General features: G+C 44.5%; 1 protein-coding gene across 1 annotated transcript in view; it reads left to right on the plus strand.

Annotated features, from left to right (window-relative positions):
• The window catches only part of DPP6 (dipeptidyl peptidase like 6), a 941,878-nt gene that overhangs the window by 51,691 nt on the left and 878,939 nt on the right, over positions 1-11,248 (plus strand). The window lies entirely within an intron of this gene.

The raw sequence follows: 11,248 nt of genomic DNA on the forward strand, positions 1-11,248 counted from the left end.
TATGACTCAAGAAATGGTCTTGCATGAGGGTCGAACAATGGCTTAGGGTACATTTCACATGTTTTGGCCAACGATCTTTAGGCAAAAGAGAACATAGAGGTCATTTTATTAAATACTGGCTGTTTTACTTCCGTGGAATGAAGAATGGATTAGCGTTTTTTAAGTTAGCTGTTCTGGATTCATTGGATTCACTTAGCGTCCATAAATATAACCGATTTAGATTTAACATTCTTTCTGCGCTTTCGCAAACCACATTAGAGTAAAGGAAAATTTTTATGGAATGAATTACTGAACACAGAAACATTAACATTGAGCAGGGGCCAGGGGTATAGGAATAAGTTGTGAGCGAATGACCCGGAGTGAAGGATTACATCTGACCAGTAGGATGCTGTAGAAATACGGGGTGTATGGGACAGGTATAGTGTCCTCTATTTAGAAATGATTGATCTTTCTTTCCTAATTAGTGCATCATTATTATTCCAAAGATAACATACACCTATAAGCATAAGTGACTTTATTTCCTTATACAGACTTTTTGAATCATTGTTATTGTTCTGTTTCCAAGAGGCACATGGATTGGGGCAAAGAAAGTGGTTCTCCATGGAACTGTCATAGCCCCAAAGCCCTTCCTCTTACGCCCTTGCAGGCTCATGGCAGATGTGGGATGGCATTAGAGAGACGTGTTTGCTTCATTATCAATGTGGTGCAGCTAAGGAGCATTTAATTTTCCCTTGTCTTGTGTGGAAAGCTTAGAACTCATCTTCGACGCTTGGCTAGAGATTTGAGCTGTTTGGTTTTTCTGATTGAGGCCTGGCATCTCTCAAGGCAATATTAAACAACCGATTTAATGATCTCCTCGAGTATTCCTCTCTCACGAATGCTTTAGTAGAAGTGCACCCATCTCGCAAAGTGGGGTTCGCCGGAGTTCACCAGTGTCGCTGATGGAAATGATCTTCTGACTAGATCTGTCTCCAGTCCTTCGTTCCCCAAACCTACCCACGTCATACGCTATCTAAAAATTAATATTCCTTTTGTAGGGGCGTGGGGACAATATTTATACAGACTTAAGATTTAACCTGGAATGTACGCAGTAGGAACAGGAGTCCCAGTCTCTAGTCTGGCATTGGAATCTATGCCACGTACTTGGGATTTTATCTGTTTGTACATCTGCCTTATGAGTAAGTCTGCGGTCAGACTGAAATGCCCACTGAAATCCTCAACCTACCAGAGTATTTCTGCAGTGTTCCCATCTACCATCGTCTCTCAGCAGCTGGACCACAGGACACAGTGTCTGTCCACTTTGCTTCCTTCAGGACCCCTTGGAGCTCATCGGACCGTGGCGATTTCTCAGCCACACACTGTCTTAAGTTGTCTACTGTGCTTTCTCCTTGTATCTTCAACTCTTGGCTTATTGGTTAATAGTATGAGTATACCCCATCTCCTCAGACATATGAAAGGATATCGTAGAAAGCAATGGTGAGTTAGTATCTTTCTCCGATAATAACATCAACATGCTTAACCCTCCTGTGGTTCCCTTTCCTGAGTCTGTCTCTTGGTACGTTAAATGACGTGAAGAACACCCACTTTGCTCGGTTATTCTAAAGGTTAAATCATTAAATAAAATAGAGCCTAGCAGCATGTCTCTTGTAAGGAATCACTGGGATTGTTCATCAGTTTTTGGTGAACATAACTTTTCACAAATGTTTATCATGTTGGGTTCTTTTTTTAGAATTTTTTTTTAATGTTTATTGTTGAGAGAGAGAGAGAGAGACAGTGTGAGTGGGGGGAGGGCAGAGAGAGAGGGAGACTCAGAATCTGAAGCAGGCTCTAGGCTCTGAACTGTCAGCACAGGGCTTGACGTGGGGCTTGAACTCACGGACTGCGAGGTCATGACCTGAGCCGAAGTCGGACGCTCAACCGACTGAGCCACCCGGGAGCTCCCCACATGTTGGATTCTTAGGGTAATGTTATGAAGTGGCCAGAACAGGCATTTTTATCTGCATTTGTCAGTTGAGGAAACAAGTTCACCAACATTAAGGGCCATTTTCGCAGTGATCTGTGGGCCAGTGGTATTTACTAGACCTTGAGAATTTTAATCATACTTCGGTATCTTTGCATATCGGATAATTGTTGGATAAATGAACAACTCTGAGCAAGAAAAGAGAGTGCCTCTTTTCCTGCAGGGAGGTGATATGGCAAATAAATGCAGTTAAATGAAGGAGCTGCATTTTAATGATAAATTTCAAGGAGGTAAAAGTGGAACATTTGTATTTTCGTCCTACAAAAACCACTGGAAAGCGCTCTTCAGAATTTCCTAGCAACGCAATACAGTGCAGCGTCCCTGTTGACTGATGACGTTGGGATCACGAGAGATTGGCAAGGGCAGGAACTTCCCTCCCTTGACTAAAGTGACGTGACCCCATTCTCGTTACATCTGCAGAAAACAGATCGTAAGTAGTCACCACGTTAATGAATCCAGAGGTGGACTAATGGAAGGAAACAATTTATTTCTGTCTCGTCAATTTCCTTCCTTTGTAACATATTGTTCCTCGTCAATTTCCTTCCTTTGTACTATGATTTTTAACAAAATGCCTGACAAGTAATTTAGTGGCGGGTATGATTAATGCCCATGTGGCTTTTAAGGACTGGTGGGCAATATAGGAAACCGTTTTAAATAGAACAGCTGACGTGCTGGAATAATGCGAATACCTAGGAAACGAAAAGACTAAGCTTGCCCTCTACTGGAATTCAGAATTACACCACTTGAAGCTTCACGAGAGGAGAGAAAAAGGATCTATGTATTTTTTAATTTTTTTTTGCTTTGCACATTTTAAATTCGGGCCTCCTGTTAGCAATTTGGTTAACCCGCTTCAGTATGTATTCTATGCATAGATCCAATTTAATGAACCGCTCACTTTCAAGGTAGAATTTCGGGTCCCACGGAAGAAGCTTTGGATAGCACGTGATCAGGTGGTCTGCAGAGTTATCACAGCAGCGGCTTCTGCTCTCTTACCCGTTCTGCAAAAGAGGAGGAGGGATCCACTGACACCCAGTTGGGAGCCCTCGCAGTCCGGAATTGGTGTTAGGTGCTCAACATAACCTCGGGAATGAAATCACGCCGGCACACTAAAACATCGTCCGACAGTTGCCGTGAGCGCAGCCCTGACCGTTGAAGGGGCAAGGCGGGGTTAGGGGGCAGGATGCTGGCTACCAGCCCTTGGGAAAAGATGCCGTCCCCGTTCGTTGGCTCTGAGTATCCCTGTCACAGCTGTCGGACAGGCGGTGCAACCCGGCACCTGCTGCTGGGCCACGGCCAGTGAGGGCTGCAGGCTGGGACACCCCAGGAGAGGTGCAGGTCAGAAACGTGGGTGGCTGCAGAACACGGTGCTGGCAGTTGGCTTCAGGCTCGGGCTGATACACCGCCTCGTGTCTGTCCTCTCCTTCCAGCTCGGCACTGTCTCCTCTTCCTCATATGGCCTCCAAAGATCACCAGCTGGTGCCGGGGCTTTGTTGTAATATGCACGCTTATGTCTGTACTCTCCACGGCGTTACGGACTTCAGAAACTGGAAAAGAGAGGTTTGCCTTGCTGGAGGCCAGTACAGATGGACCGAGCAAAAATTTGCATCTCCGCTCTCGGCTCAAGGCTATTTCGCATTTGTTGCACGTGGCCCAAGGTTTAGAGAGAAAACACGGGCAGTGTTATCTGTCAAAGCTAAAGTGAGCATTACACGGGCAGTGTTATCTGTCAAAGCTAAAGTGAGCATTTTTGGGGGTGGCTGGGTGGGGGGAAAGAGTAGAACATTCCAGACCTGTACATCACCCTGCTGTTTAAACTTCAGCTAAAATAGCAGTTTGCTCTGCTTTTAAAGCATCCAGAGCAACGTGTGTTTAGAAGTTACATATGCCTCCGTGAAGGGACATTGCATAACTTACCTTTTCTGGTTTTCCTCAACAGTAGAAACTGACTCCTATCGTTTACAGTAAGGTGCTTTATTGCAAAAATAGAATTATGGCATTTTTTTTCCACTTCATAGAAGAAACAGTGGATTAAATTTTAGAAATTTTGTGGGTTTTCTCTTAATACTTCCCGTAAAACTTTGGTGCCTGCCAGGATTCACCCCTCCCAAAATGCAGCATATTATATAGTCCCAGTGAGGAAAAGTGCAAGTGTAGATTTAGATGTTTGGGGTTTATCGGTGTTTGGTTTCAGGTCATGAATTCCAGAGCTCGGCCGGGTGAACACATCCGAATTCTAGTTATCTTCTGAGAAACAATGAGGTCAGAAGATAGGAGTTGATAGGGTTTCTTTTCTTTTTCTTTTTTTTAACTTTTCAAAATGTTTTTGTTTATTTTTGAGAGAGAGAGAAAGTGGGTGAGGGGCAGAGAGAGAGGGAGACACAGAATCTGAAGCAGCTCCAGGCTCCGAGCCGTCAGCACAGAGCCCGACGCGGGGCTCGAACTTACGAACCAAGAGATCATTACCTGAGCCGAAGTCGGACGCTTAACGGACTGAGCCACCCAGGCGCCCCTAGAGCATAAGCACTTTTAAACATTGGAAGCTGAAACAGGGTTTGACCTCAAGGAAAATGAGAACTGTTTCAGCTGTTTTCTTTCCCCGACTGTGGAAGCTGTCAGTTTTAAGTAGATGCAGCATAATTTTCAATCTCCAGCAAAGGTTTTTTAAACATCCGAGTATTCACAGGAACCGTGAACCGTTGACTGTCAGCTGTGTGCCATGCGTGTTGCAAAGATTAACTCAGAAGCGCTGCAAACGTGCAAAGCAGATGATGACCTCAAGGTTCGCTTTTTGAGAAAGGAGGCTCGGACGCTGAGCCGCGTGGCCTTGGCCGAAAAATAGTGAGCTGCAGGGTTTGGACTCAAGTTTGTCTGATACCCAAGCTCATGTTTGTGCCCTGCTACCCCTCCAGGAAACGTGTTGATTTAAAACACTTTTTCTACCAGGAATAAGTAAATTTCAGCGCCAATACAGAACCAGTTTTCTGCTGTCTTATTCAACGTGCAAAGGGCCCATGATAATCTTTCCGAATAGCATGCACTTTTATAGCTCTTTGTAGTTCTACCACCTGCATCCCAAGTGGGTATTAACAAAGCCAGCTCTGGAAGGGAGCTACTTGGGAGAAGAAAGGCCAGGGCAGTCTTGGAGGGTGAAATAAATAGGGCCAGTGTGTGGAACCACAAAAGACCCAGAGCAGCCAAAGCAATCTTGGAAAAGAAGAACAAAACTGGAGGTATCACAATCCCGATTTCAAGATCTATACAAAGCTGCAGTAAAAAAAAAAGGGGGGGGGCGGTCAATATGAAGTTTCTCAAGTATGGACGGGAAAATGTGTCTACACTTTAAGCCGCAGTCCTCATACTGGTCACTCTAGAGGTGGTTGGGGGTCCTCGGGAAGAATGGGAAGCAGGCGTCTCACTGGGCATAGGGGTTCTTCCTGGCTCCCCAGTCCAAGATGCAGACGGAGCGCTGAGCCAAGTGTCTGAGGTCAGAGCCCGCAATCCCAGCAGCTGGATGCTGGGTAGAAGTCCATCTGCCGAACGGCAGCGACTCTTCTGCGTGTCGGTGACTCCGGACCACAGACGCTGATGACAATTAGCAGGCAGTTATAGACCTGGAGACCAAGTCTGCCCTGATTGAGTCAGGCAGAAAGAAGTGAGAATTATGTTATGATACCGCTATTGCTCAAACAAGCTAGAGATAAAGAGAAACAGAAAATAAGTGCCCAAGACACTGCGTAACAAAGGATGTCCGAGTTGCCGAGAGCATGGGCTGATTGAAATGGCAGAGACCACATTCAGGGCAGTGGAACTTGATAGGGTATCAAGTAGGTTTCAGCTCAGTCTACTTGGGTTTCTTGGTACAAGAAGTAGGAAGCTCTTCCAAAAACTCTAACAAGAAAAATGGTCAATGGCTGTGTTTGAAACATCAGAGACCACTTTCTTTTATTAATTTTTTAATGTTTATTTTTGAGAGAGAGAGAGAGAGAGAGAGAGAGAGAATGGAGCAGGGGCAGAGAGAGAGGGAGACACAGAATCCAAAGCAGGCTCCGGGCTCCAGGCTCCAGGCTACAAGCTGTCAGCACAGAGCCCGACGTGGGGCTTGAACTCACGAGCTGTGAGATCACGACCTCAGCTGAAGTCAGATGCTTAATCGACTAAGCCATCCAGGTGCCCCTTTAATGTTTATTTTTGAAAGAGAGAGAAGAAAAGAAGAAGGAGGAGGAGGAGGAAGAAGAGGAGGAGGAAGGAGACACAGAATCTGAAGCAGGCTCCAGACTCCGAGCTGTCAGCACAGACCCTGACGCGGGGCTCAAACCCAGGGACTGTGAGATCATGACCTGAGCCAAGATCAAGAGTCGGACGCTCAACCGACCGAACCACCCAGGTTCCCCCAGAGGCTACCTTTTGCCCATCGCTGATCTACCTGGAAGACGACATTTGCTTTAGTTTACACTAAAATAATGTGATAGTATTGCTGTCATTGTTTGAGCTTATAAATGAAATTCTCCCCTGCTGGAGATTGGGGAATTAAATTCACGGCGTTAGTAGCTTTTGAATAACGTCCAGCACCCAACACCAGTGGTTCTCAGACTTGTGCAACCAGCTGCCTGGCCCCTCCCCCGAGGTCTGGATTCAGTAGATGTTGGGTAGGGTCTGAGAATTTGCATTTCCACAAAATTCCCAGGACCACGGTGACAGCATCTCCACAAGGATGTCTTGTGAGGCAGGACAAGTTTGTCTTGCTTTATAATATTGCTCTTCTGTTTTTTGTCTCGTTGGAGAAGAAGGACTACGAGGAAACGCAATGGGAAATTCTGACTAGGAAGAAGCAAGCAGTAATTAACCTGATAACCGCCATGTTTTAATCTGGCAGATTAAATGGAACAGAAAAGCAAAGGCTAGTCCTGTCTTTGAGGCTCTTTGGTGTGTGCGTTGGGAGGTCTTGGGAGCATCCTTCCTTTTTGGAGGCAGGGCGACGGCAGAAAGGTGTCTTCCAGGGTGTTCCCTTGGGGTGACGGAGCCTGAAGACTATAGCAGGAAGGGGAAGGTGCATTGCCCACAGTGGAGCTTTGGGCCTCCCCCAGGCTGGGATCACAGCAGAGGGGAGACTTCCGCTGGGGCAGGCCCCTTCTACCTCCAGCCGCATCTGCACATACAACTTCTGGCCTCTGCTTGCCCCCTGGATACAGGAACACACATTTTACAGTGGATCTAAAGAGAACCGTTAAAGCTAATCGCGTCACAGGTAAGTGCCTTTGCCTTCGTCCAGCGATGGTGATAATGATTGTGTCCTGAAGTCTGAAAAATAAAGTTTTGCTGAATGTATAAATTTGCGACTTTGACTTTGTACAAGGGGCAGAATGTAGCTAAGACGCCAGTTTTAATGACGACCGACTGTACCCGCCCGTCCTGGCTCGCTCCGTGTAACTTGCAGACAGATGGGATTGTGATAATGGCGATTACTGTTCTGAGTTACCGATCGCGTGAAAGTATCAGAGAAAAAGGACACACTGCAGTTCCCAGCTCAGGAAAGAGTGGATGTGGATAGAGGAGCTTCGTATAATTTCGGGTTTCTGATGTTAAAACGTGGAAGTGAGAGAACGGAATCGAAATCCGTTTAATCCTACACTGAAAGTTCTTCCCTTCTCCAAGCAGCTCGTGGAATTTTAGCCTGTAATTTGGTTGTGGTGCTTGCATTCATTTGGCTATGAAATCGGAAATTTCCCGAGGGAGGATGAATTGTATTTAAAACTTCTGCTCCTACTGCCTCAGCCAGTTGCCTCACACATAATCAGTAGTTAACAGTTATTCGCTAAATCAGACTTTGGGCCCCTGTCTTGTAGTGTAAGCAGGTGAGTTGGAAATGAACACAGAGCGCTGCGGTGGGGATTCTCTGAGGTCCTGAGCAGAGCGGAAGCAGCGGAGAGAAGGCCCTGGAGTGGCCCCTGGAAACCATCCTGCGTCCTGCACGCGGGGTGGCCAAGGGGATTTGCACCTTCGTACCCAACCGGTTCAGGAGGAAAGACCTTGACTGGTTTCTGCCTGGATCGTATCGGCCTCTAGCCAAAACAGATCGTGTCCCCGAGTCCTCACGTCATGGAGCTAGATGTTTGAGAGAGCCTTTCTCCTTTGAGCCCAGCCTGTGAATCCACAGGGAAAAGGGGTGCCTGGGGGGCAGTGCGGTGATCCATCAGGGGAATGATGCCCGGTGAGGTTCAAACCTCTTCTCTGGTAAGACAAACAAGCCAGGGCTGGAAAGAGCAGGACCCCGATCCCAGCACCTCTTCGGCGAGTGGGCCACAATTTCAGCCGCAAAGAAGGCGGAAGATTCCTGCAATATAATGAGATAAAATACCAGCCACGCCAGTCATCAGATCACTGATAAAACCCAACATCGTCTTAATAAGTATCGCATAGGGATGGAGACTCCTTAAGCATGGTGCGAAGTATTTTGGAGAAATGAGTTGCCAGTCTTGAAACGCTTTTTATTATCTTGGTTACACACAAAGATGCATGATTATTTTGAAAGTCAGGATGTCACTTATTTGATCACTCCATGACAGGAGTAACCTCCTGGAAGTTCCGCAGGGAAAGCCTCCATTCGATCGTGACAAAGGGTCTGCATGATTTGAGGTACTCCTATTTCAGCTTTAAGCCCTCCTGTCTTGTTGACTGCCCACCCCACTCTATCATCCCCAGTCAGTTGCCAAGTTCACACTGCTCAAACTCATTTTTCTTGCGCTGAATCAGGCATTGAATTAAATTTTCTAAATACAAATTAAAGAGTATCTCTGTATTACCGGGAAGATTTGTGTCTCGTTAAACAATATCATGGTTTGAGTCCAAGGACTTTGCAAGAACGACTCAAACCAAATTGGTTTTGCCCATATTTTAAAATCTTTTCACATCTCGCTTCTGTATTCCACACAAATGCATAAATCTTAAAGCAACTAGAGTCAGCTGAAAAAAGAAATGTTCTAAGCATTTCCTGTGAATAAAAGATATTTGAGAAAGTAGGCTGAGGAAGATAGGGAAGAAACTGAAATGAGTAGAGATAACTGATGAGCTGATTTAATACACTTCAAGGAGTGGGCTAGCAAGCCCTTGGCATATGTTCTCTTCTTTCTATATAAAATATTTCTCTTGCTACAGAAACTCCCAAAAACAAAGTAACTGTCACAGCATGTCTTTAACTGTATGCGTTCCTGTAGGATTCACTAGTTTCATATGTCTCCATGTTCTTCTTGGCTTTCCACTGATGGCCAAGTGGACGTGTCCAGCAAATGATTCTGAGATGGAAGGACTTACCGTGAAATGCGGATAGGTGAAAACAGGAGTTCGGGGCATAAGCAGGTGGTTCCTGTACATGAACGTCAGATACACCTGTTTAATTAAGTCTTTGGATCGCTAGATAGATTTGCCCCCCAGGAAAGTTAGTCCAAGAAGCGGCATACGGAAATGGTACTAAACTTGACCCGTACCAAAACAAGTTGGTATTGCTTCAAGAAATATTTTGTTAGTGGTTTAATTTGCACTATTTTCATTGTACGGTGTCTGGTTGTATTTCTTCTCTAATTTATCATTGTTATTCTTTGCCAACAATCATTTTGACTAAGATACTTGATCAATAATTAATATATCAGCTCTTAAAACTCAGTATTCCTGTGGCTAATATTACTTCCCTCTGTTTTTTTTGTTGAAATACACAGGTATTTTGAAAAATTTTTATGTTTTCCATTCAGTCTTTTCCTTTGTGGCTTACATCTGTTTATTCGTGTTTAGAACTGCCTCTCTCTTCTACAGTTATATACATTTTTTAATCTTAATTTTCTTGTAGTCCTTTTATGACATCATATTTCACATTTAAATCGTTAAACCGTCTGGATTTTACCTGTTGGTACAGAGTGAGAAAGAGATATACCTTAATTTTTTCCCCCCAAAATGATTACTGGTTGTCACAAAACCTTTTGAGGTAATGCCTTATTCTTTGATTAGAAATCCATCTTAATCATGAGGGAAATTATTATTTATATTTATGAGGCTCTGATGCAGAGACAAATTTTAGTTCATAAATGGAGATTTAGTTCTAAATGTTGCAAGAGATTTTAGGACACATAAGGTATTCTTGCGATACTCAAACCTCCTCTAGAAATTCTTTATAGTTCCGAGTATTTCCAGGATTTCGATAGACCCCACAACTCTTACTTCTCCAAATCAGGGGTCAGCAAACTTCTCTTGTATTTTAGGCCTGTGGCCACATGGCCTTGGTCAAAGTGGTGCTTACTAACTGCTGTTGCATAATTAAAGCAGCTGTAGACAGTGCCTGCGTGAAGGAAGGCTGTTCTCTCCCCACAACCTTTGTTTATGGATGCTATGATTTGAATGGTGAATAATTTTCACAGAGAAGAAAATATTCTTCTTCTGTTTCAGTGATCTAAAAGTGTAAAAAACATTCTTAGCTCGTGGGTCCTACAAAAACAAGCGATGGGCCAGATGGGGTCCACGGGGGGGTATCTGCCAACCATCGTTCTGTAAGATAGCGCCTCCCGTGTTTGGAGAGGGTTGTAATAGACTTTCTATTATTTCTAGTTGGCGATCAACCTGCTTTTTTTTTTTTTAATTTTTTAAAATGTTTATTTGGTTTTGAGAGAGAGAGAGAGAGAGACAGAGTGTGAGTGGGGGGAGGGGCAGAGAGAGGGAGTCACGGAATTGGAAGCAGGCTCCAGGCTCCGAGCTGTCAGCACAGAGCCCAACCCCTGGCTTGAACTCACGAACTGTGAGACCGTGACCTGAGCCGAAGTCAGATGCTTAACCGCCACCCAGGCGCCTCTGCAATCAATCTGCTTTTGAAGTGTAATGTTTTAAATTGGCATGACTGTCAGCTGAGGTGACTCACTACACAGTTGTAGAAGCAAGTGAACTATAAAAATACAAGTTTGTGGGTATGGTAGAACTCAACAAAAATGTTTTAAGCATTTATGTTTAACAAATCATTCCATTTGGGTCTGAAGCTTTCAGCTGTCAAGGTATAAAGAGCAAAGGAACAAGGTGTTCGACTCTGATTTTTTAATTAAAGCAGGCAATTCATCAGAATAAAGTTTATACCATGAAAATTTTAAGAATTTAGTTTTAACACGTGGTTTCTTTGGGGGAGGATGCTTATGAATGTATTATGAATTGTTGCATCGTACAACTTGTTTTTTTTCTTAAATTATGCTATCTTAGAGA

This window comes from Herpailurus yagouaroundi, unplaced genomic scaffold (genome assembly GCF_014898765.1).
Source record: "Herpailurus yagouaroundi ecotype Mexico unplaced genomic scaffold, PumYag 483, whole genome shotgun sequence".
In the NCBI taxonomy this organism is placed as follows: Eukaryota; Metazoa; Chordata; class Mammalia; order Carnivora; family Felidae; genus Herpailurus; species Herpailurus yagouaroundi.